This window comes from Coturnix japonica, chromosome 7 (assembly GCF_001577835.2).
Source record: "Coturnix japonica isolate 7356 chromosome 7, Coturnix japonica 2.1, whole genome shotgun sequence".
NCBI classification, from domain to species: Eukaryota; Metazoa; Chordata; class Aves; order Galliformes; family Phasianidae; genus Coturnix; species Coturnix japonica.
The window spans coordinates 27,414,577-27,430,876 of NC_029522.1; the positions used below are offsets into that span (position 1 = coordinate 27,414,577).

A 16,300-nucleotide genomic window follows, 5' to 3' on the forward strand; every position below is an offset into this window, starting at 1 on the left:
CACTTCAAAATACCATTAACAGTCACTTGAGTTTGGAATAGTTACACTGAGCAGAATGGTGAGAAAGGTGACATTACGTAGAGCAGCATTTTATCTTCAGTGAAATTGAATTCCAGCCTATACACAGAAACTACTGGAAGTCTGCCTGTATATGAACTTCAGAGTTGATACCAGAACTTGAAAAAAGATGACAACTCTAAGGGTAGTTCTTTGTCATACATACTATCTCTGTGTCATACAGACTTAAAATAAAGTTTGAATATGAGGGTTTAAGAAGACTTCACAAACAGTCTGAACTGCAAACCTTTCAGCAGGTTGTGTCTTTGCAACTCATAGGTGTTAAGAGATACAGACTCCAAAATACAAATAAAATCTACAAGAAGTATATTTGTATCTACTTCATAAAGAAGGAGCTCAGCTGTAAGATTGGAGTGCCTAAATTGAGCAGCATGGTTGGCTTGCTTGGATTTGATGTTAAAACTTTTTCTCACCACAGACTGCATATGACTCTGACAGCTGAGGAAACTGGCAGACTAAATCACTTGCTCTTTTGAACTACATGTCACAGCACCCACTGCAGCACAGTATGTGAAGCACACACTTTCACTCCTCAGCTCTGTACCTCCACAGAAGCCTGTGAGCAGTTAGCTTTAAGACAAGGACCCTACCTTTTTGCTAGTAACCTTTGTCAGACCCTCCAGGGGTAGCACAGCAAGACAAGCTCTGTTTTGCTTTATGTATTTTCAGTAGAATCACCAATGATAAATGAGTTAGGGAAAAAAAAAAAAAATTAAGCTGACAATATTGGATCCCAGAGTATGAAGTACATATTTGTAAGGGGAGTGTGGAAAAGAAACACAGAACTGTCCACAGGAGAGAACTACAAATTTTATACAGAGGGATCAGAGGGGACTGCTTTCATGAGGTCACCGATTCATTTAGTCCCGTGGCACTAAATCAAACAGATTCTTTAAATGTAAGCAGTTCAAGCTTAAGATATTGAAAAAGAATTAAGAACTATTTAATTAAATATCTGAAGAAAGAAATATATGTCCAGTGTGGATGATGCAATTGATTTAGTAATGGGAGATTTTAGACTTAAGCAGCACAGCTGTATTTCCTTCCAAAGCAGAAAACAGAGCAGACTGAAAAAGAGTGACTCTGTTACATGCAAAGTCTTCAGCTGAGTTTGGGACCAAATTGGGACCAAATGCAAGAATTTTCAAGGATAGATATTTAACAGCAATTTTGCTTAAGAAATCATATAAAGTACATTTTGAAGCACACATGAAATATGCTATCTGCTGCCAGTAGCATTACATTACTGGCTACTTAGAACTCTGCTCTCAAGCTCCCCAGTGTAAATCCAGGTGCCTGGAAAAACTGTCTGCTCAGATTCTCAGGGTTGCCAAGCATGAAGCATGAAGCAGTTCAGCTGGCAATTCTGCCTTAGAGTTAACAATCTTGGAAAATCTAGGTTTCACTGTTATACACCAGTGAATGGCATACATTAAGTAGGAGAAAAGATAAACAGCAATCCTCAAGTATGCATTACTTGTGGTGTCAAAGCATATGAAAATGAATACCAAGAAATTATTCTGTATAACATTTAAGCCTGTTGGCCATGTAAATGTTACAAAGATTGTTCACATGACTACAGTTAATTGCCTGGTGACCAAGATCTAAAAAGATGCATTAATTCTATCTGAAACATCACATCAAGATTTCCTTTTGAATATTCGGCCTACATTGCTATCTTTGAACCCTAGAATAATGTGACATGGTTACATGTATCACTATTACGTAAAGAATAAACATTGTCTGTATAATGTAAAAGAGGTTTTTGGCATAGACACATAAGATTTAATTTCTGTTAAGAAAACAGTGATTCTTTTCAGTCACTGCTATATAAACAGCCTTGAAATACATTACACGAAGCATCCAGTATTACTCTATGTGAAAACTCTTCAGAAGTAAAAGAGATTTTTTGGTTCAGAATAACTTACAGTTAAACTTTAAGAAATATTCCCAAAGGGAACTTAAAGAGATTTTGTTGTTTGCAGAAGGCACTGTTACTGTTTAAAGTTAATAGAATGATTTCTAAATTATTTAATAAGGTAGGAAGCAATAACTTGTCTGCTTTGTTGGTGATACAAATTATAAAGGATTTAAACATTCTGGTTTGGAAAAAAAAAAACGAAACCAAAATGGTTTAGATAAAAAACACACAGCAAAATTCATAGCACTTCATAGCAGGCACTTCTCAGGCTTCTGTGAGGTGCCACTGTCTAGGGGGTAGAGTAATCTGAGGGCAGAGAGGAGTGATCATTCATGGTTTCAATATGAATATGAACCCTTGGAAACAGGTAGACAGTGAAGAGGGAGAGAAGAAAGAAAGAAGATTTTTAATTTCGCCCTTTTTCTGTCTGAAGACCAAGGCTTTCAAACTTTTCACCTTATCCTTTAAGAAAGATTGGAGTTTATCACTGTGTGGTCAGCCCTGCTCTAATGAAAGTTAATAAGATGTAACATCACGTCATCTATGTACATGCAGATTATCTGTGCAGAAATGAGCATACAGCAAAGGATTACAGTTGATCACATATATAAAACTACATGAACTTAATAGATGGCAGGCTTTGTATTTTTCATATGAACATGAAGCCCAAGCTTGTTTGTAACATTCAGAGCCCTTACTGAAACTGACCTGCAACCAGACTCTTTGCTGAAAGGCTTAGAAATATCTGGAGAATGTTAATACACATAAAACCAAATAATTGCATCAAATAAGAGCCTAACATTTAAACAAACAAAAACATTGCAAATGGAAGAAGAGAAATATTTGTCTTAGATTCATATTTTCAATTAACAACTCTTATTATCTACCACAGTCAATAGCTTCAGGAGATGCATGGTTTCCACAAGAACTTGTTAAATCCACAGTGAATCATCCAAATTCAGGTTTTAGTGTAGTAGCCTCCTCTTACAGTCTAGCATTTAGCAGTTACAAATGTAGGAAAACAGAAAAACAAAAAATAGGACTCTCAGAAGCCAATGGAGAGATCTCTGAATGACACGTAGATTCTTCCCTCTAGATGCCATACTAGCAGCTGATTCTTCCAGCCTAGCCACATTGTAAGAAAGTAAAAAATCTTTTTCCCCCCACTGTTTTCATGAAGATTGTGCACATGAGGGCTAAGTTCATGGCCTTTACTTAACTAGTGATCATGTGCAGTCAAAGTTCTTTCAAGACTTACCTCCTGGAGCTGCTGTTTACTAATACGGATTGTTGGTCCTGCAGGCCCATGTGATGTGAGGACAATGACAATGACAGCATTCCCTCAGGCACACTTGGCAGGCTACTGTTAGTTAGTGTGGCCCAACTAAGGCTTTGGGAAGGATGACACTTCTCTTACCACCTTAGCCACAGACATGCCTGTCTGAGCCCCACGAAATCCACCCCCACCCTCAATGTACCACACCTCCCAACACTCCTAGCAGCAAATAGTGAATGAATCCTCCTGTTTCTGCCATGGTGAGAAGTTTGGCACTCAAAAGCCTTTAGAAGCAGCAGCAGACACTGCTGCCCGTCACTGTGGCAGGCACAGGATAGCTGATTCAGCCATGTGGGCTACCTTCAGGCTGGGAACAGCTGCTCCCTGTCTCCTCCAGGGATGCAGTGGTATGTCGGATGAAAGCATCTCACCAGCCACAAGCTGAGTCACTCTCACCTAGGAGCATTCCAAGGGCCTCAGCTCTGCTTCCAGGGGAAGCTCACAGCCCCCTTGCTACAATTACTGCTGTATGGATTTACAGACAGTACATACTGGGGCCAACATCAGCATGTTCCTTCCCTCCATGCCCCACTAGTACACACTACTGAATGAGTTGTTAGTGGCTTGTAGATATAGTAGAACTCTATCAAAAATCCTATTTCGTTTATTCTTTCCTCCCAGCCTCTTTTCTTGCTCCAATTAATCCTTTTGTCAATCACTGCAGCAAACTGCTTTTGCTGTTTGCAACAGAAACTGCTACACGTTTGGCTGAGTTGCTATTTTGATTGTTGTTAATGTGTTAGTGCTATAAAAAGTACATAACCTTATGCCAAAATTTGTATTTATAAAAGATAATAACAACTGCTATCCAAGTTATGAATATGGAAAGGACTGTAAAGTAGCTCCTGATTCATGTATGTCATTATAGGGGAGTGGATATTACATATTTTCTTTGATTCTATTCCCCACAATACATACATCCTCACTCATACATATTCTTACCTCACTCCTCTTACAATTAAGAACTTTCTTCTGAAAGTTACATTTGGCTGACTTACAATATCAACTTCAGAGATCAATGTGACACACATGAGAGCTTAGGACTTATCACCATTAGTCAAAAGGATCAGGCTTTGGATATTGTAGGGGAGATGAGTTGATTTCAGAGTCCAAAAACCCTTAGAGAAGGCAAGCATTCCTTTAAATAAGCTGACTCATGACAATAACTGCTCACAATACTGACCATTCCCTGCTTCCCAGACATAAATGCTTCCACAGCAAAGGCCAACTAAGCAGGAACTGAGGTGGAAAAGAAATAAATTTTCTCTGGAAACTAAGCATTACAGTGAAGCACGTGTACAAAACTTAAGTGATTAAAAACTCAAAGTAAAATCTTATCCTGTAATAATTCACTAAGCAGAACTTTGCTCCTCCATTCCCCAAAAAAGGGAGAAACAGAAAGATACCACGCAGCTCATTTAGAGACATCTGCTGCTGTGTATAGTACAAGAGATTATTCAGAGACAATCTGGAACTCCAAAGGTGTACAGCCATATATTTACTTACCCCAACTTATTCAGAAGTCGTAGCATTATAAGTACATAGTTTTCTGCCAAGTTGAGCCATGGGCATTTTAGTACTCAGATGTGTGTACCAGTTTTAGGTAGAGAAGTGTTCCCCAGGGACTTCTGACAGATGATTTATCATCGGTAAATGTTGTGATGAAAATATTCTGATCCTCTTTGAATCAATTCCTGTTTTGGAGTCTTGATAGGTTAACTGACAAAAGCATTTTGTACTAACACTTTCTAGTAATTGGTTCTCAAAGCTTACTTTCTTCCAGACTATTACAGACTATCCTTTGATAGTCTGTAATGCCAAAGACTGTCTTTGAAAAGTGAATAATAATGAAGAGCTTGAAAGAGACTGGTAAAATTCATGAAGCTGTAAAACTATACTTGATTCCTCCTTCAGTCTGTTTCCTGAAAGCATGCTGAATTTTAATAGCAAAGATATCTTAGGACTTTGAATGGAAGATTCTTTTTCCTCTCCAGCCACAGTTCCTCCTGCCAATCCTCACTGATATTTCATTGCCTTCAGGATGTTAGGACATCCAAAATTTTTCCCAAGTCTCTATCAACAGCGTTGTGTGACATTTGGCCCCCAAAAAACTGTGTACCTACTCCTTTTCTTTCTCACACGTATTGGGGAAATCAGTTTTATATGGAGCTACAGTCATTGTGATCCAGAAGGTAAACCAAGACACATTTTTGCAGGTAGAAAATTTATTCTTCCATTCATTTCCTGTTCATGGTATTTGCATATGGAAACTTCCCATGAATTGAGTCCACTTCTCTTCCTCTTTTCCTGAGGTGTGACTAAACTGCGTGTAATTGATGCTTCTGAAAACAAAAATATTTTTTGTTAATTATGATGCATTTTCAGATTCCAGCAGCCCATTGACTCACAATAAAATACTATGCATTCTAACTGTCTTCTCAGCATCTGCACAGTGATGTTTTACCAAGAGCAAGGCAGAAAAGAACTAGAGACTGGAAAGTTTTACAAACCAGAGCAGTGACACCAATCTTGTTCTTCCCTTCCTATACCTACAGCCCACTTTTCCAGCTTTGAAGTCCTTTGCTAGACACAGCTATAATGACTCTCAGAAGTGATATTTTACATGTATTCAAAATGAAAATAAAAGATATCCGAATTCACTTGAGATTTTAAATAAGTAAATAAGATAAAAAGAAAAGATAAAAAGAAATTTAAGCATGTGCTAGTTTCAGGAGAAATAACAGAAAAAACACCACTAAGATAGTTCCTGTAGACAACAGATGGCCTTGCTACATTTAGAGCACTTGGAAATTGTTGCTGCTTTCTGTTTGTTACAAGGGGAAAACAAATAATCTGGAAATAGTTGCAAAAGACTATACTCAAAAGGCTTTATGCCAATCCTACATAAGACCAGCATGTCTGATATAACTGAAAACAACTTCTACAGCTGTGAGAAGGTATACATATTACAGGACGTGTGAAAGTACATATGAGCTCTGCTTCCAAATTAGAAACAAGAAAAGGACTGATGTTATCACCCCTGTGTATTTCATGACACCAATCAGTGACAGCCTGCAGGTGCTGAAGCCGCAGATACTTTGATAAGTCAAAAAGGAATGCAGCATCATGTGAGTCATCCGTGCAGCCAAAAAACAAACAAAAAGTGAAAAAGCACAAAATAACTTATCTGATTAACAACAGCTAGTGAAATGTGTAGCTATGTAAACTGAAGCAGGAGATCTTTAAGTGGGAATTTGGAGAGGTGATCTGGCCGTTTGAGTTGTTAACGTCACGCTCTTGTATCAACTACGCTCATGTCCTGCTTTAGGAACTAAAATCTTTACATTATCACTGTCTCAAATTGTAAACACCTGATAGTCAGGTGATCAATGTTTAACATCACTTCCCACCCTAGTCAAATCCAGGCATATCTGGTAGTTGCTGACATATTCATAATAGCTCCTTGAAATTATCACTACAAGAATTTGGGAAGAAACAAAAGGCATAAATGGCACTAAAACAAAGCGGTTCAGCCATGCATCCTCCATCTGCCACCTCCATTTATGGATAATAGTGCAATTTGCAGACAATAGTAACAAAACTTTTCTCTAGGGATTTATTTATATCCCTGTATTTCCTGGATTATGGCTTGTACTTTCTAGCGTAATAAGTGCTCCAGAGAAACACTAAGTGCAGCAATTAAGAGAGGAGCTCATTTTCCTGCCCAAGTAATCTCTGCCTCCTGAGCCATCAATAGAAGAAATGTCTTAATACCAAACTATACTGCCAACTGAGCCCACCCTGCCCAAGCCACCACTACTACTAACAGGACAGTAGAACTACAGTCTTGTTTAATCAGATAGAAACATTTCAGCTACTCACATATTTGCCTACAAACCAGGTAGATTACTGTGTTTTAGTAGGCTTAACAATTTCAAATTATGTCCTGAGTCTGCTAACAGAAACAAAGAGCAGGTTACTGACATGACTTTCCCAGGCAAAACTGAGACAGTATTCTGCTTCTTCGTAACTCTTTCCCTTTATTAATTGATACAGACAGAATATACTTAGTGATGACCTGTACTTCCTGTAGAATATTAATCTGCCATTGTCACATACCCTAGATTACAAGTCCTTGCTGCCTAGGCTGAATAGTAAGTTACTCAGATCAGCAGCTGAAAGGAATAGAAACACCTAACCAGGATTGACATGAGAGCCCTTATCTCCTTTTGCTCTTATTTTATCCTGTGCTTTTAACATCCAGCAGGCCACAAAGTGAATGACAGGAATTAAATTATTTGGCTGCCAGATATCAGTGGCAGTTTTTAGCCACTGAAGTCAAGATCATGACATGAGGAAGTGATTCAGATTATGCAGGGCCAGCACACATCTCTCTGTATTACCTGCTCTCAGATATATGAAATATTCAAAAAGACAGAAAGCTCACCTAAGTGACAGCTAAATATTGAATGTAAACAAAGCCACTATATGGGAACTTTGTCTAACAAGCCCAACCTAAAAGGAACAGGAATTCAGCAGACAATCTGTTTGAAAACACCCAACATGTTTACACCTGCCCATCATTTTGTTTAGTTCCTGTAAAATAAAGATACATTACCAACAGGCCATATAATGCTCTGAAGTATTGAAATTAAAATTTCATATTTTCTTCAGAATCCTGAAGCTGTGATTTCAATTTGCCCACTGTTACAGTGAAATCCCATTGTTTCTTTGTTGCATATGTTGCATACATTTCACCATTAGATTAAAAGGTGGTTGAGGAACAGAGTCTGCACAGAGCATAGCACAATGAAATATTTATCTCCAAATGCAGACTCCAGGCTTTATTACGATATGAATAATATATGTAACTTGAGTTATGACTTCCTGAAGACCTGTTTACAAGTCCATTTTTCTGTCTGTTTAGCAGCATGTTTCATGATTACAGCCACTGTTCATATTTTTTTTTAACCTTACATTAAAGCTTTTATTTTAAATAATTTCACCTGTCTATACAAGCGTTCTTCCACTCCTTTTAAAAGTACACCACTTTCTTAAACTAAACTACTTATTAAAAATATACATATTAGAAAATATATGTTAGGAAAACCTCTCTTGACTCAAACTAAGTTGTCATTAGCAATTTAACCTAATGAGAAAGTTATCCCAGTGGGTGACGAGTCACTGACAACCATAAGTCCAACTTAAATAAAGAGCAAAAGAATTCAGTCTTGTCATACATGATAGCCTGACAGAGGAAAACAGCAAATGAAGAACTGGATGATAGGCACCTTCAAAGACACCGTATATATTCCTCAGACATAAACTCATGAAAATTTTTTTAAGCATCTTAATAAAAGAGAAAACATTTACATTACAATCTGCCTAGCTAACTTTGTTGGGGGGGGGGCAGAAAGAACTGAGACAACAAACATCATTTCTCTTCCTAGTCACTCCTAAGCTTTTCCTGAATCCTTTATGTAACTGGGGATAATTTCTAAATATATTCAAAGTACTACTTGACTAAGACCTTAGTCCAAACATGCAGTCAGCTCTGAAACCCTCCTCATGCCAAAGATGTCTTAAAGATATGCAGCAAGAAGAACTGAACTATATAAGCAGATGTTGTAAGACAGTAAGCCAAGAGCATTTGTATTTAGTCATCTTGGAGTTTGAAGCATTTTTTAGGCTAATGCCTCTATTTAAGTATATGTTACTTTCAGAACATTACTAAGTAGCGATGATGATACAGGGAAGATTACATAATAATAATACGAAAGTTCTTGTGCTTTTTAAGGAAGACTTCCAAGGAAAACTGTGACTACAATACTAAATGGAAAAGCTGCAGCTAGTTTTTTGGAAATATGGACTTCACATCTTCTACTGTGCATCTCTGTGTCTTTTAGAGTGAAAATGTCAAAACAGCCAAAAAAAAAAAGGGGGGGGGGAACAGAAAATGAGAAGTGACCTTGTATTTAAACTCATTGTTTAGGATAAAAGTTTCCACAGGGCACACTTCCCAGCAGTGGGAAACAGAATGCTGAAACTGCCATTTCTTAGACTTCTGAGCAATGAGTGTTTTCATTACAGATAAGATGTTGACAGCATGACAGTGCTCTGTGAAACAGTAAAAATACCTTCCCTACAGCTGGTAGTGTGCATACCTGCTTCTGGTCGTCAGAAGATGCTATTGAGTGGACTTCCCAAATTAATGAACTTATTCCGTGCTTTAGCCAGCTATGTCACAGAGTGCCTTCATGGCCTGATTGAAGAACTTCCCCAAAACCAGGAGGGGAGAAAGGAATTTTACTTGGTATTTTTCCTGGAAGAACATTGCAGAACCTCAAACCTCTAACATTTAGATAGTTCTGATTTCCTGCCTAAAGGCAACTGTGACTCAATTTATCCTCACATTTAATTACTTGGTGGGGGAGGGAGGGAAGAGGATTGTTTTCCCTCCTTCCTATATTTCCAATGGATACATCTGTATTAATTTTATTTCCTCTGAGACTTTGCTTTGTTAGGCTAAACAAACAACATTAAACTATTCCTTCTTTCTTAGGAGAAAAAGACTTCATCCTGGACTGCCTGTCCTTCGTAGTTTTTTTTTTTTGTCTTATATTCCAGTATCAATTCACCTTTTTTAAACAAAAGCAATTGTATCCAGGCAGAACTGTAAACATCATCCATATCTTGTAGGACAAATACAAATTCCTACCCACCCAACTCAAAGATATTTCTTTTTGTGGCTGTTTCATACAGCAGCTCAGTCAGACTTTTACTATTCCTTCTCCAGAGGTATAACCTCCCAGAATAACAACTGTAGTCATCTAGGCCACTTCCCAAACTTCCCAAGTATGTTTATAATTCCCACATTAGTACCAATTTTAAAATTATCTAACTAGTAAGTTTATATTATGCTAATATGCTCTCTCTCAAGATTCTTGCAGGTCTGCAGCAATGGCTTTTATACACTTTTCTTATTATGCAGTATATTGCTTTTCTCATAAGATAATGCCAGAACCCAAACCACAAAAATGCCAGTTTTCTTCACATTAAGAGGTCTGCTGAAAGTGAGTATAAGATGAGAATTCTCCATCTGGATTGAGAAGAAAGCAGTGTTTAGATCCGCTCTTCTCAGCACTGCAGATTTCTTTGAAGCTGTGACTGTTTCCTGGAAGCTACCTCCTTTCTCTTTGGTAACCACACATCCTGCCCCAAAGAGACAACTGCAAGAAAACAGTAATTCTGACCCAGCAAATGCTGTCACTAAGACTTTCTTGTTAATATAGCAATTGAGTAGAGCGTTTCTAATACTTTATAAAGGTACACTGTATGTATAGATGTTTATGCGCAGTAGGCAGCATTAGAAAAAGGCTTTTTGTAAAAGTACTTTTAAAAAATTAAAACCATAAACAGAATTTAAATTTGTAAATGTGAACTGCCAGCACTTCAGTGCCAGTTTGGACCATCTCTCTTCTTAACAGAGCTGGAAATGGGTCTGTGCTGCTTGATTTTCCTATTTTTGTTTCACTTTTATAAAAAATACTTTGTAGCATATAAAATGTTATGGTATATATTCAAACAACATATTCACCCATTCTTTAATTGATATCTTCAGGTTTACGATGGTCTGCACTGCACATACACCCTTAGCACAAAAAAAAGCACTAAAACAATCGTGCGTTGAGATAATGAAGCAGGAACACAACAAGACACTACTGCTGTAGATTTCACATTTAAAGAAGTTAATTAGATGTCATTTGGCAAGTTATTTATACAGTTGTTTAAGCCAATGGAGAGCTCAAGGAATTGCTTCCTGCAGCTTCCAATGGAATTCTGCATATCATCATTTGACTTCTATTGTCATTGGTTGCATCAGATACCTGGGGAAAAAAAAGAAGCTCTTTATCACTGAAGTCAGGGAAGAAAAAGCAACACTAAGGGATCAAATCTACTACAAAGAAGGCGGCACATGCAGAAAGAAAGGATGATCCATTCATTTTTCCCAGGGCAGTATCATTTCTGTATCTCTGTGAATATCCATACAAAGCTCAATTCTTCACGCAAACATTCACATTAAGGTCAATGGGAGTACAGTGAGCAGGAAGTGTCATAGCACTTCCTTAAAGCCAGCAAGCAACTCTGCTGCATTAGATAGTTAATACATGTGGAAAGATCTTCTGGCTTTCACTGTCTAACCTATGAAAAACTAAAGTAAGAAGACAACACCCATGTGAGAAGAATGTCTAAAAGACAGGACTTCAAGTACATAAATATTACTTTCTCACTGCTCAAATATGTCAGCTTTTTGCTGGGCCAGGATCAAGCTGATTTAACAAAGGTCACATATATAGCTTCGGGTCTAGAGACAAGCATCATATTCCATTATTCTAGAATCCAAGCTACATCAGTATTCACCCCCATACAAGCAATCCTGTATCCAAGCAAAAATACACTATGAACACTCACTTCTGTAACTGTGGTTTTACTGCATTGAGGTAATGTGATAAAAAAGATTAATAAAGAGATCCAGTAATATGTGAAAAGACATTTTTGGTATGTAAAAGCCTAGAAAGAATAAAAGCAATCAGGTCAGATTCCTTGATGGTATCTGTTAGATGTTATTCAAACACCTGTAACATTTATAATGTGTAAAATGCTCATTTTAAAATAAATATTGTAGAACTGCCTCATTTAGTATGATTTCAAATGTACACACTTGTAAGGAAAATCATGTTCTTTATGTCAGAATAGAACTTTTTTTTTTTTTTTTTTTTCCTTAATCATGCCAAATATGTGCCAGAACAAGTTGAAATCAAATCCTCCATCTTAAGCATCATTTCTGGCACATAAGCTTTCCCAGAACAGGCAATTGCATGTTGTGTTTATGAAGTCAGTGAAGCTGCGGTTGGACATGACAGGACAAAGTATAAACTATTTGACTAAAGCAACTGAAGTGCAAAAGGAAAAGAACTGTCACATCAACAGGGGGTATCTGGTGGAAATCTCTTGTTAAACTAGATAATAAGTTATAATTGCTTGTTAAACTAGATAATAAACTAAATAAACTAGAACATTTCTGACTTTCTGAAAAGTGAGTAACACTAAAGTGTTAAATAAGAATCACTTCTGATCAATATTAGTATCCGCAGTGTATTTTTCAGACATTTATTCTTGCTATTGAAGACTCCATTTTTTCCTCAAATCACAGAAATATCACATTTCTTAACGGCTTGTAACTTGTTCTATCTGATGAAGTATCCGATGCTAGATTAATTCTGCTCTGTTTACAGTTAAAATTGATAATTTCAAAAGTAAAGTCAGCTATAACAATGATGAGCTTTATGGTTGTTTAATTTGCTTAATTTGAAATGCTGGAACTGGATTTTACTCCACACTCAAGCAGTGTGAATAATCATAGAATGGCTTGGGTTGGAAGTGACCTCAAAGATCATGAAGTTCCAACACCCCCTGCCACAGGCAGGGCCACCAGCCTCCCCATTTAACACTAGACCAGGCTGCCCAGGGCCACATCAACCCGGCCTTGAACACCTCCATGGACAGGGCATCCACAGCCTCTCTGGGCAGCCTGTTCCAGCACCTCACCACTCTTGTAGTGAAGAACTTATCCCTGACAAACAAACTAAATGAGAAATAATACACCCAAAAATGGTATGGAGCCTTTTGCTTTTGTTGGGAGTGGGAGACTTACACAAAATATGTATTTTTATCCAGACAATCCTGCCAACACAAATCCTATGGAGTCCTTGCTAAACTCTGCTCTGAAAGCTGACAGGAACTTATAGCATTTAGTATCGCACAGAGTGGAGCTCCTCAAAAAGAGAAGTCATTTATGTGTATGTTGATGCAAACATTCCATTTACAAATACCCATCACATTTCTTACCTAGAGATAAGCATCCACGTCCACCAGACTCTACCTAAATGAGCAGTTTCCATACTTAGCTAAATGTATTACTTGAGAAAAATGCATTAAGACCTTCCAATCATTTTTTTTTCCCCAAATTATTCTAGAATTGTTTTCAGTGAAGAAAATAGTTATCAGTTGTATAATACAGCTCATCAGTGAATCACCTCAACTCCGAACAGCTTCTTAGTTGAAGTTTTGTCTCCCTAAAATATCTTTATTTCATATAGCAGGGCTCCTCATATAGTCAAGTAAATAACCCAACTCTAGTAGCTCTGGTAATTTGTCCCCAGTAACTGGTTGTCACGCATTGCTCCACTTCCACAATGCTTGTTCCCTGCACACTGACAAAGGAAAACTGTTCCTTTAGAAATCTCTTTCCACATGCCTTAGCCTTCAATCACCAATAGATTCATTTTTTATCTTCCCAGTATAGACACTGACAGGTCACATGTACCAGAACAGAAAGAGTTGTCATGGCAGATCAGATTCCTGGTCCATCAAGCCTAATATTCTGTCTTTACTGTATCTCAAAGGAAAGTGCAAGTCTGCCTAATGCAATAAGCAATTATTCCATGATTCCCATAAGGTCAACATTTCTTTTCCACTTTGGCAATCAGAAGTAAAAGATGCTATTATCTTTCAAAAAGTTTCTTATGTTGTGTATAACAGACTCTTTTTTCTTATGACTGATACTCAACAGGACACTGTCACAGCTAAGACACTCAAAATTTAGCCTGGTCAGAAAAAGAACCAGATGAAAATACAAGACTAGCAGTAAAATGGTTTTCAAAATTAAGACTGAAGCATAGAGGGGAAAAAACGGGTCCTACGGTATTAACTTTAAAACTAAGTTTCCATGAAAGCAGCCCAGTGTTTTCAGATTCACATATGACTCATGAGAAAGACCAAACAAACTTTAGCATCATATGTCAAGAGTCATGCAGAACTGCCATGGAGTTCATAACCCATGATTTATTTGCAGTCCTGCAGTAAACTCTGAATGCTAGCCCTTAATGACAATTACCATTTGTAGACATTGCTTCTATTCCCACTTCCCAGTGGTATTTTCACATCAGTAACTGCTCCCCTGAGGAGGACTGTCCAAAAGAGTAGCAATACTGTATTACTGAAATTAATCAAAGCCTATAATCCCATTATTCTACAATTCCAGTGTTTTTTGGCTCTACTACTCAACAATCTGCAAAGCTCGGAAAAACTCACTTTATGTGGTTTCCAGTCTACTTTGTAATTACTCTTCATAATTTCTAGTAGATTATGCCTAATGTCCCGCAGAGATCAGCAAAATATATGAACTCTGCAACTCCAACAAAAATAACTGAGATGCAAATCAGAGGAATGCAAGTTCAGATTTCATTGCTATTATAGGGTTGTCATATTTCCATTCTTTGAGAACTTTATTTTTATCCAAAATCCGACATCTTTTCCTGTGAACAGAATCGGCTGTTACCCCAGTCACACTTGGATGTGATCTGTAGAAAGGAGGAGCAGCAGAGTTAGAAAAAATGAATAACCAGAGAACTAGATGAAAGTAAGTTGTACAGACTGAGAAATTAAAAACAGGTGTGTTTTCAGAGACAAATTGGCAGCCTATTACAAAGCTTTTAGCTTTGTAATTTATACTAAAGCATGTTATTTCCCAAAACATCTGCAAGACAGAAAAACGCAGCAGATTAATTGTTTTGATTTCTGTAAATGGGAACAAATGAAATCACATGAAGCTGATTTATTTTAAAGAAAGAATTCATGAAAATAGAACTGTTAGATATGAAATGCTAAGCTCAGTAAAGTGTAGGAACTTGGAAAATTCTTAAAAACTGATAAAAACAAAATATCAGCACTATGTGGGAGAAGGTGATTCCACACGCATAACAGGACTGCCCTGATTGTTCTTCACTATTCACGTGTTATGTCTTTATGTGTGAGTAAAAGAACAGGAGAAAAGAAAAAAATCTGACATTTTGAATGTAAGTACATCTTTCCCCAGCTCCTCTGATGTAATCTATACTAAAAAGCCCAGCGATCTTTCTCTAGTAACAAATGAAAGATATTTAAAAATCAGATGATGAAATATTATCCCAGCTATAAATCTAGCTGTTATTCAGTCCTATTCTTTTGGATGAAGCTACCCAATCTTTCCTTGTATCTCATGCTTGTTAGGTACCTTGTGCATACCAGAACTATGTTCTAAAATGCCTAAGGAAACCAGAGAGTCATCTGAAGCCAGGGACCTAACTGATTCAGAATACATTACAATTCCAGGCTCTCAGCAGTACTAGAAAACTCAAAAGCTTCATCTGCCCAATATTTGGATCTATCTCCAGGGATAACCAAGTACATCTAAATGCTTCCTATCCATGAGAACCGCCACGAGTCAAAGACCAGAGTAACAGGGAAACTAGAGCACTCACCATTGATTTTTGTGTAATAATGGTAAAGACAGCATTTTCTATTTCACATAACACTGGAATTATCCAAAACCCTATATTTGGCCATTTGGAAACAATGTCCATTATAGTGGACAAGCTACAGCAAACTTGTTGCATCACCTTCCCAGCTTCTTTCTGATTGCACATGTTTTCTTATCACGTTTATGAAGTCTTGAATTGTCTGGGATGTTATTACATTAAAAAGTTAAGCTACACTGTAAATTCTTCCACTAAGGACTGGATTTATTGACCATCTATACCACAGAATTTCTTCCAAAGGTGGCAATTTCCAGCAACAGCAAAAGAGAAGGCTGAAGACAGAACACAGAAAGAAACTTAGTTTTTGGAATGACTGAATGAAATTAGAAGATAATGAAGTCCAAGATTATTAGAAGAGTTAGAAAATTGGAACTTTTATGATATTGAGTCTTTTTCTTGTAAGATGAACTCAGAACAAGTTACTTAAATAAGAGTTTCCCTACTTGAGTGTTAACATCCACACCAGAAGACTTTTCTGTTAGTACTCCTTATTTGATAAGAGATAAGCAATTAATTCTTTTGTGAGCCAAAAACACAAATAAAACT

General features: G+C 37.2%; 1 protein-coding gene across 1 annotated transcript in view; it reads right to left on the reverse strand.

The window, feature by feature from the left end:
• The window catches only part of NCKAP5 (NCK associated protein 5), a 405,691-nt gene extending 400,575 nt beyond the window's left edge, over positions 1–5,116 (reverse strand). The window contains exon 1 of the mRNA XM_032445915.1: positions 4,842–5,116. The gene's annotated coding sequence lies outside the window, so the exon portion shown is untranslated. The remainder of the gene's footprint in view (positions 1–4,841) is intronic.
• Positions 5,117–16,300: the final 11,184 nt, after the last annotated feature.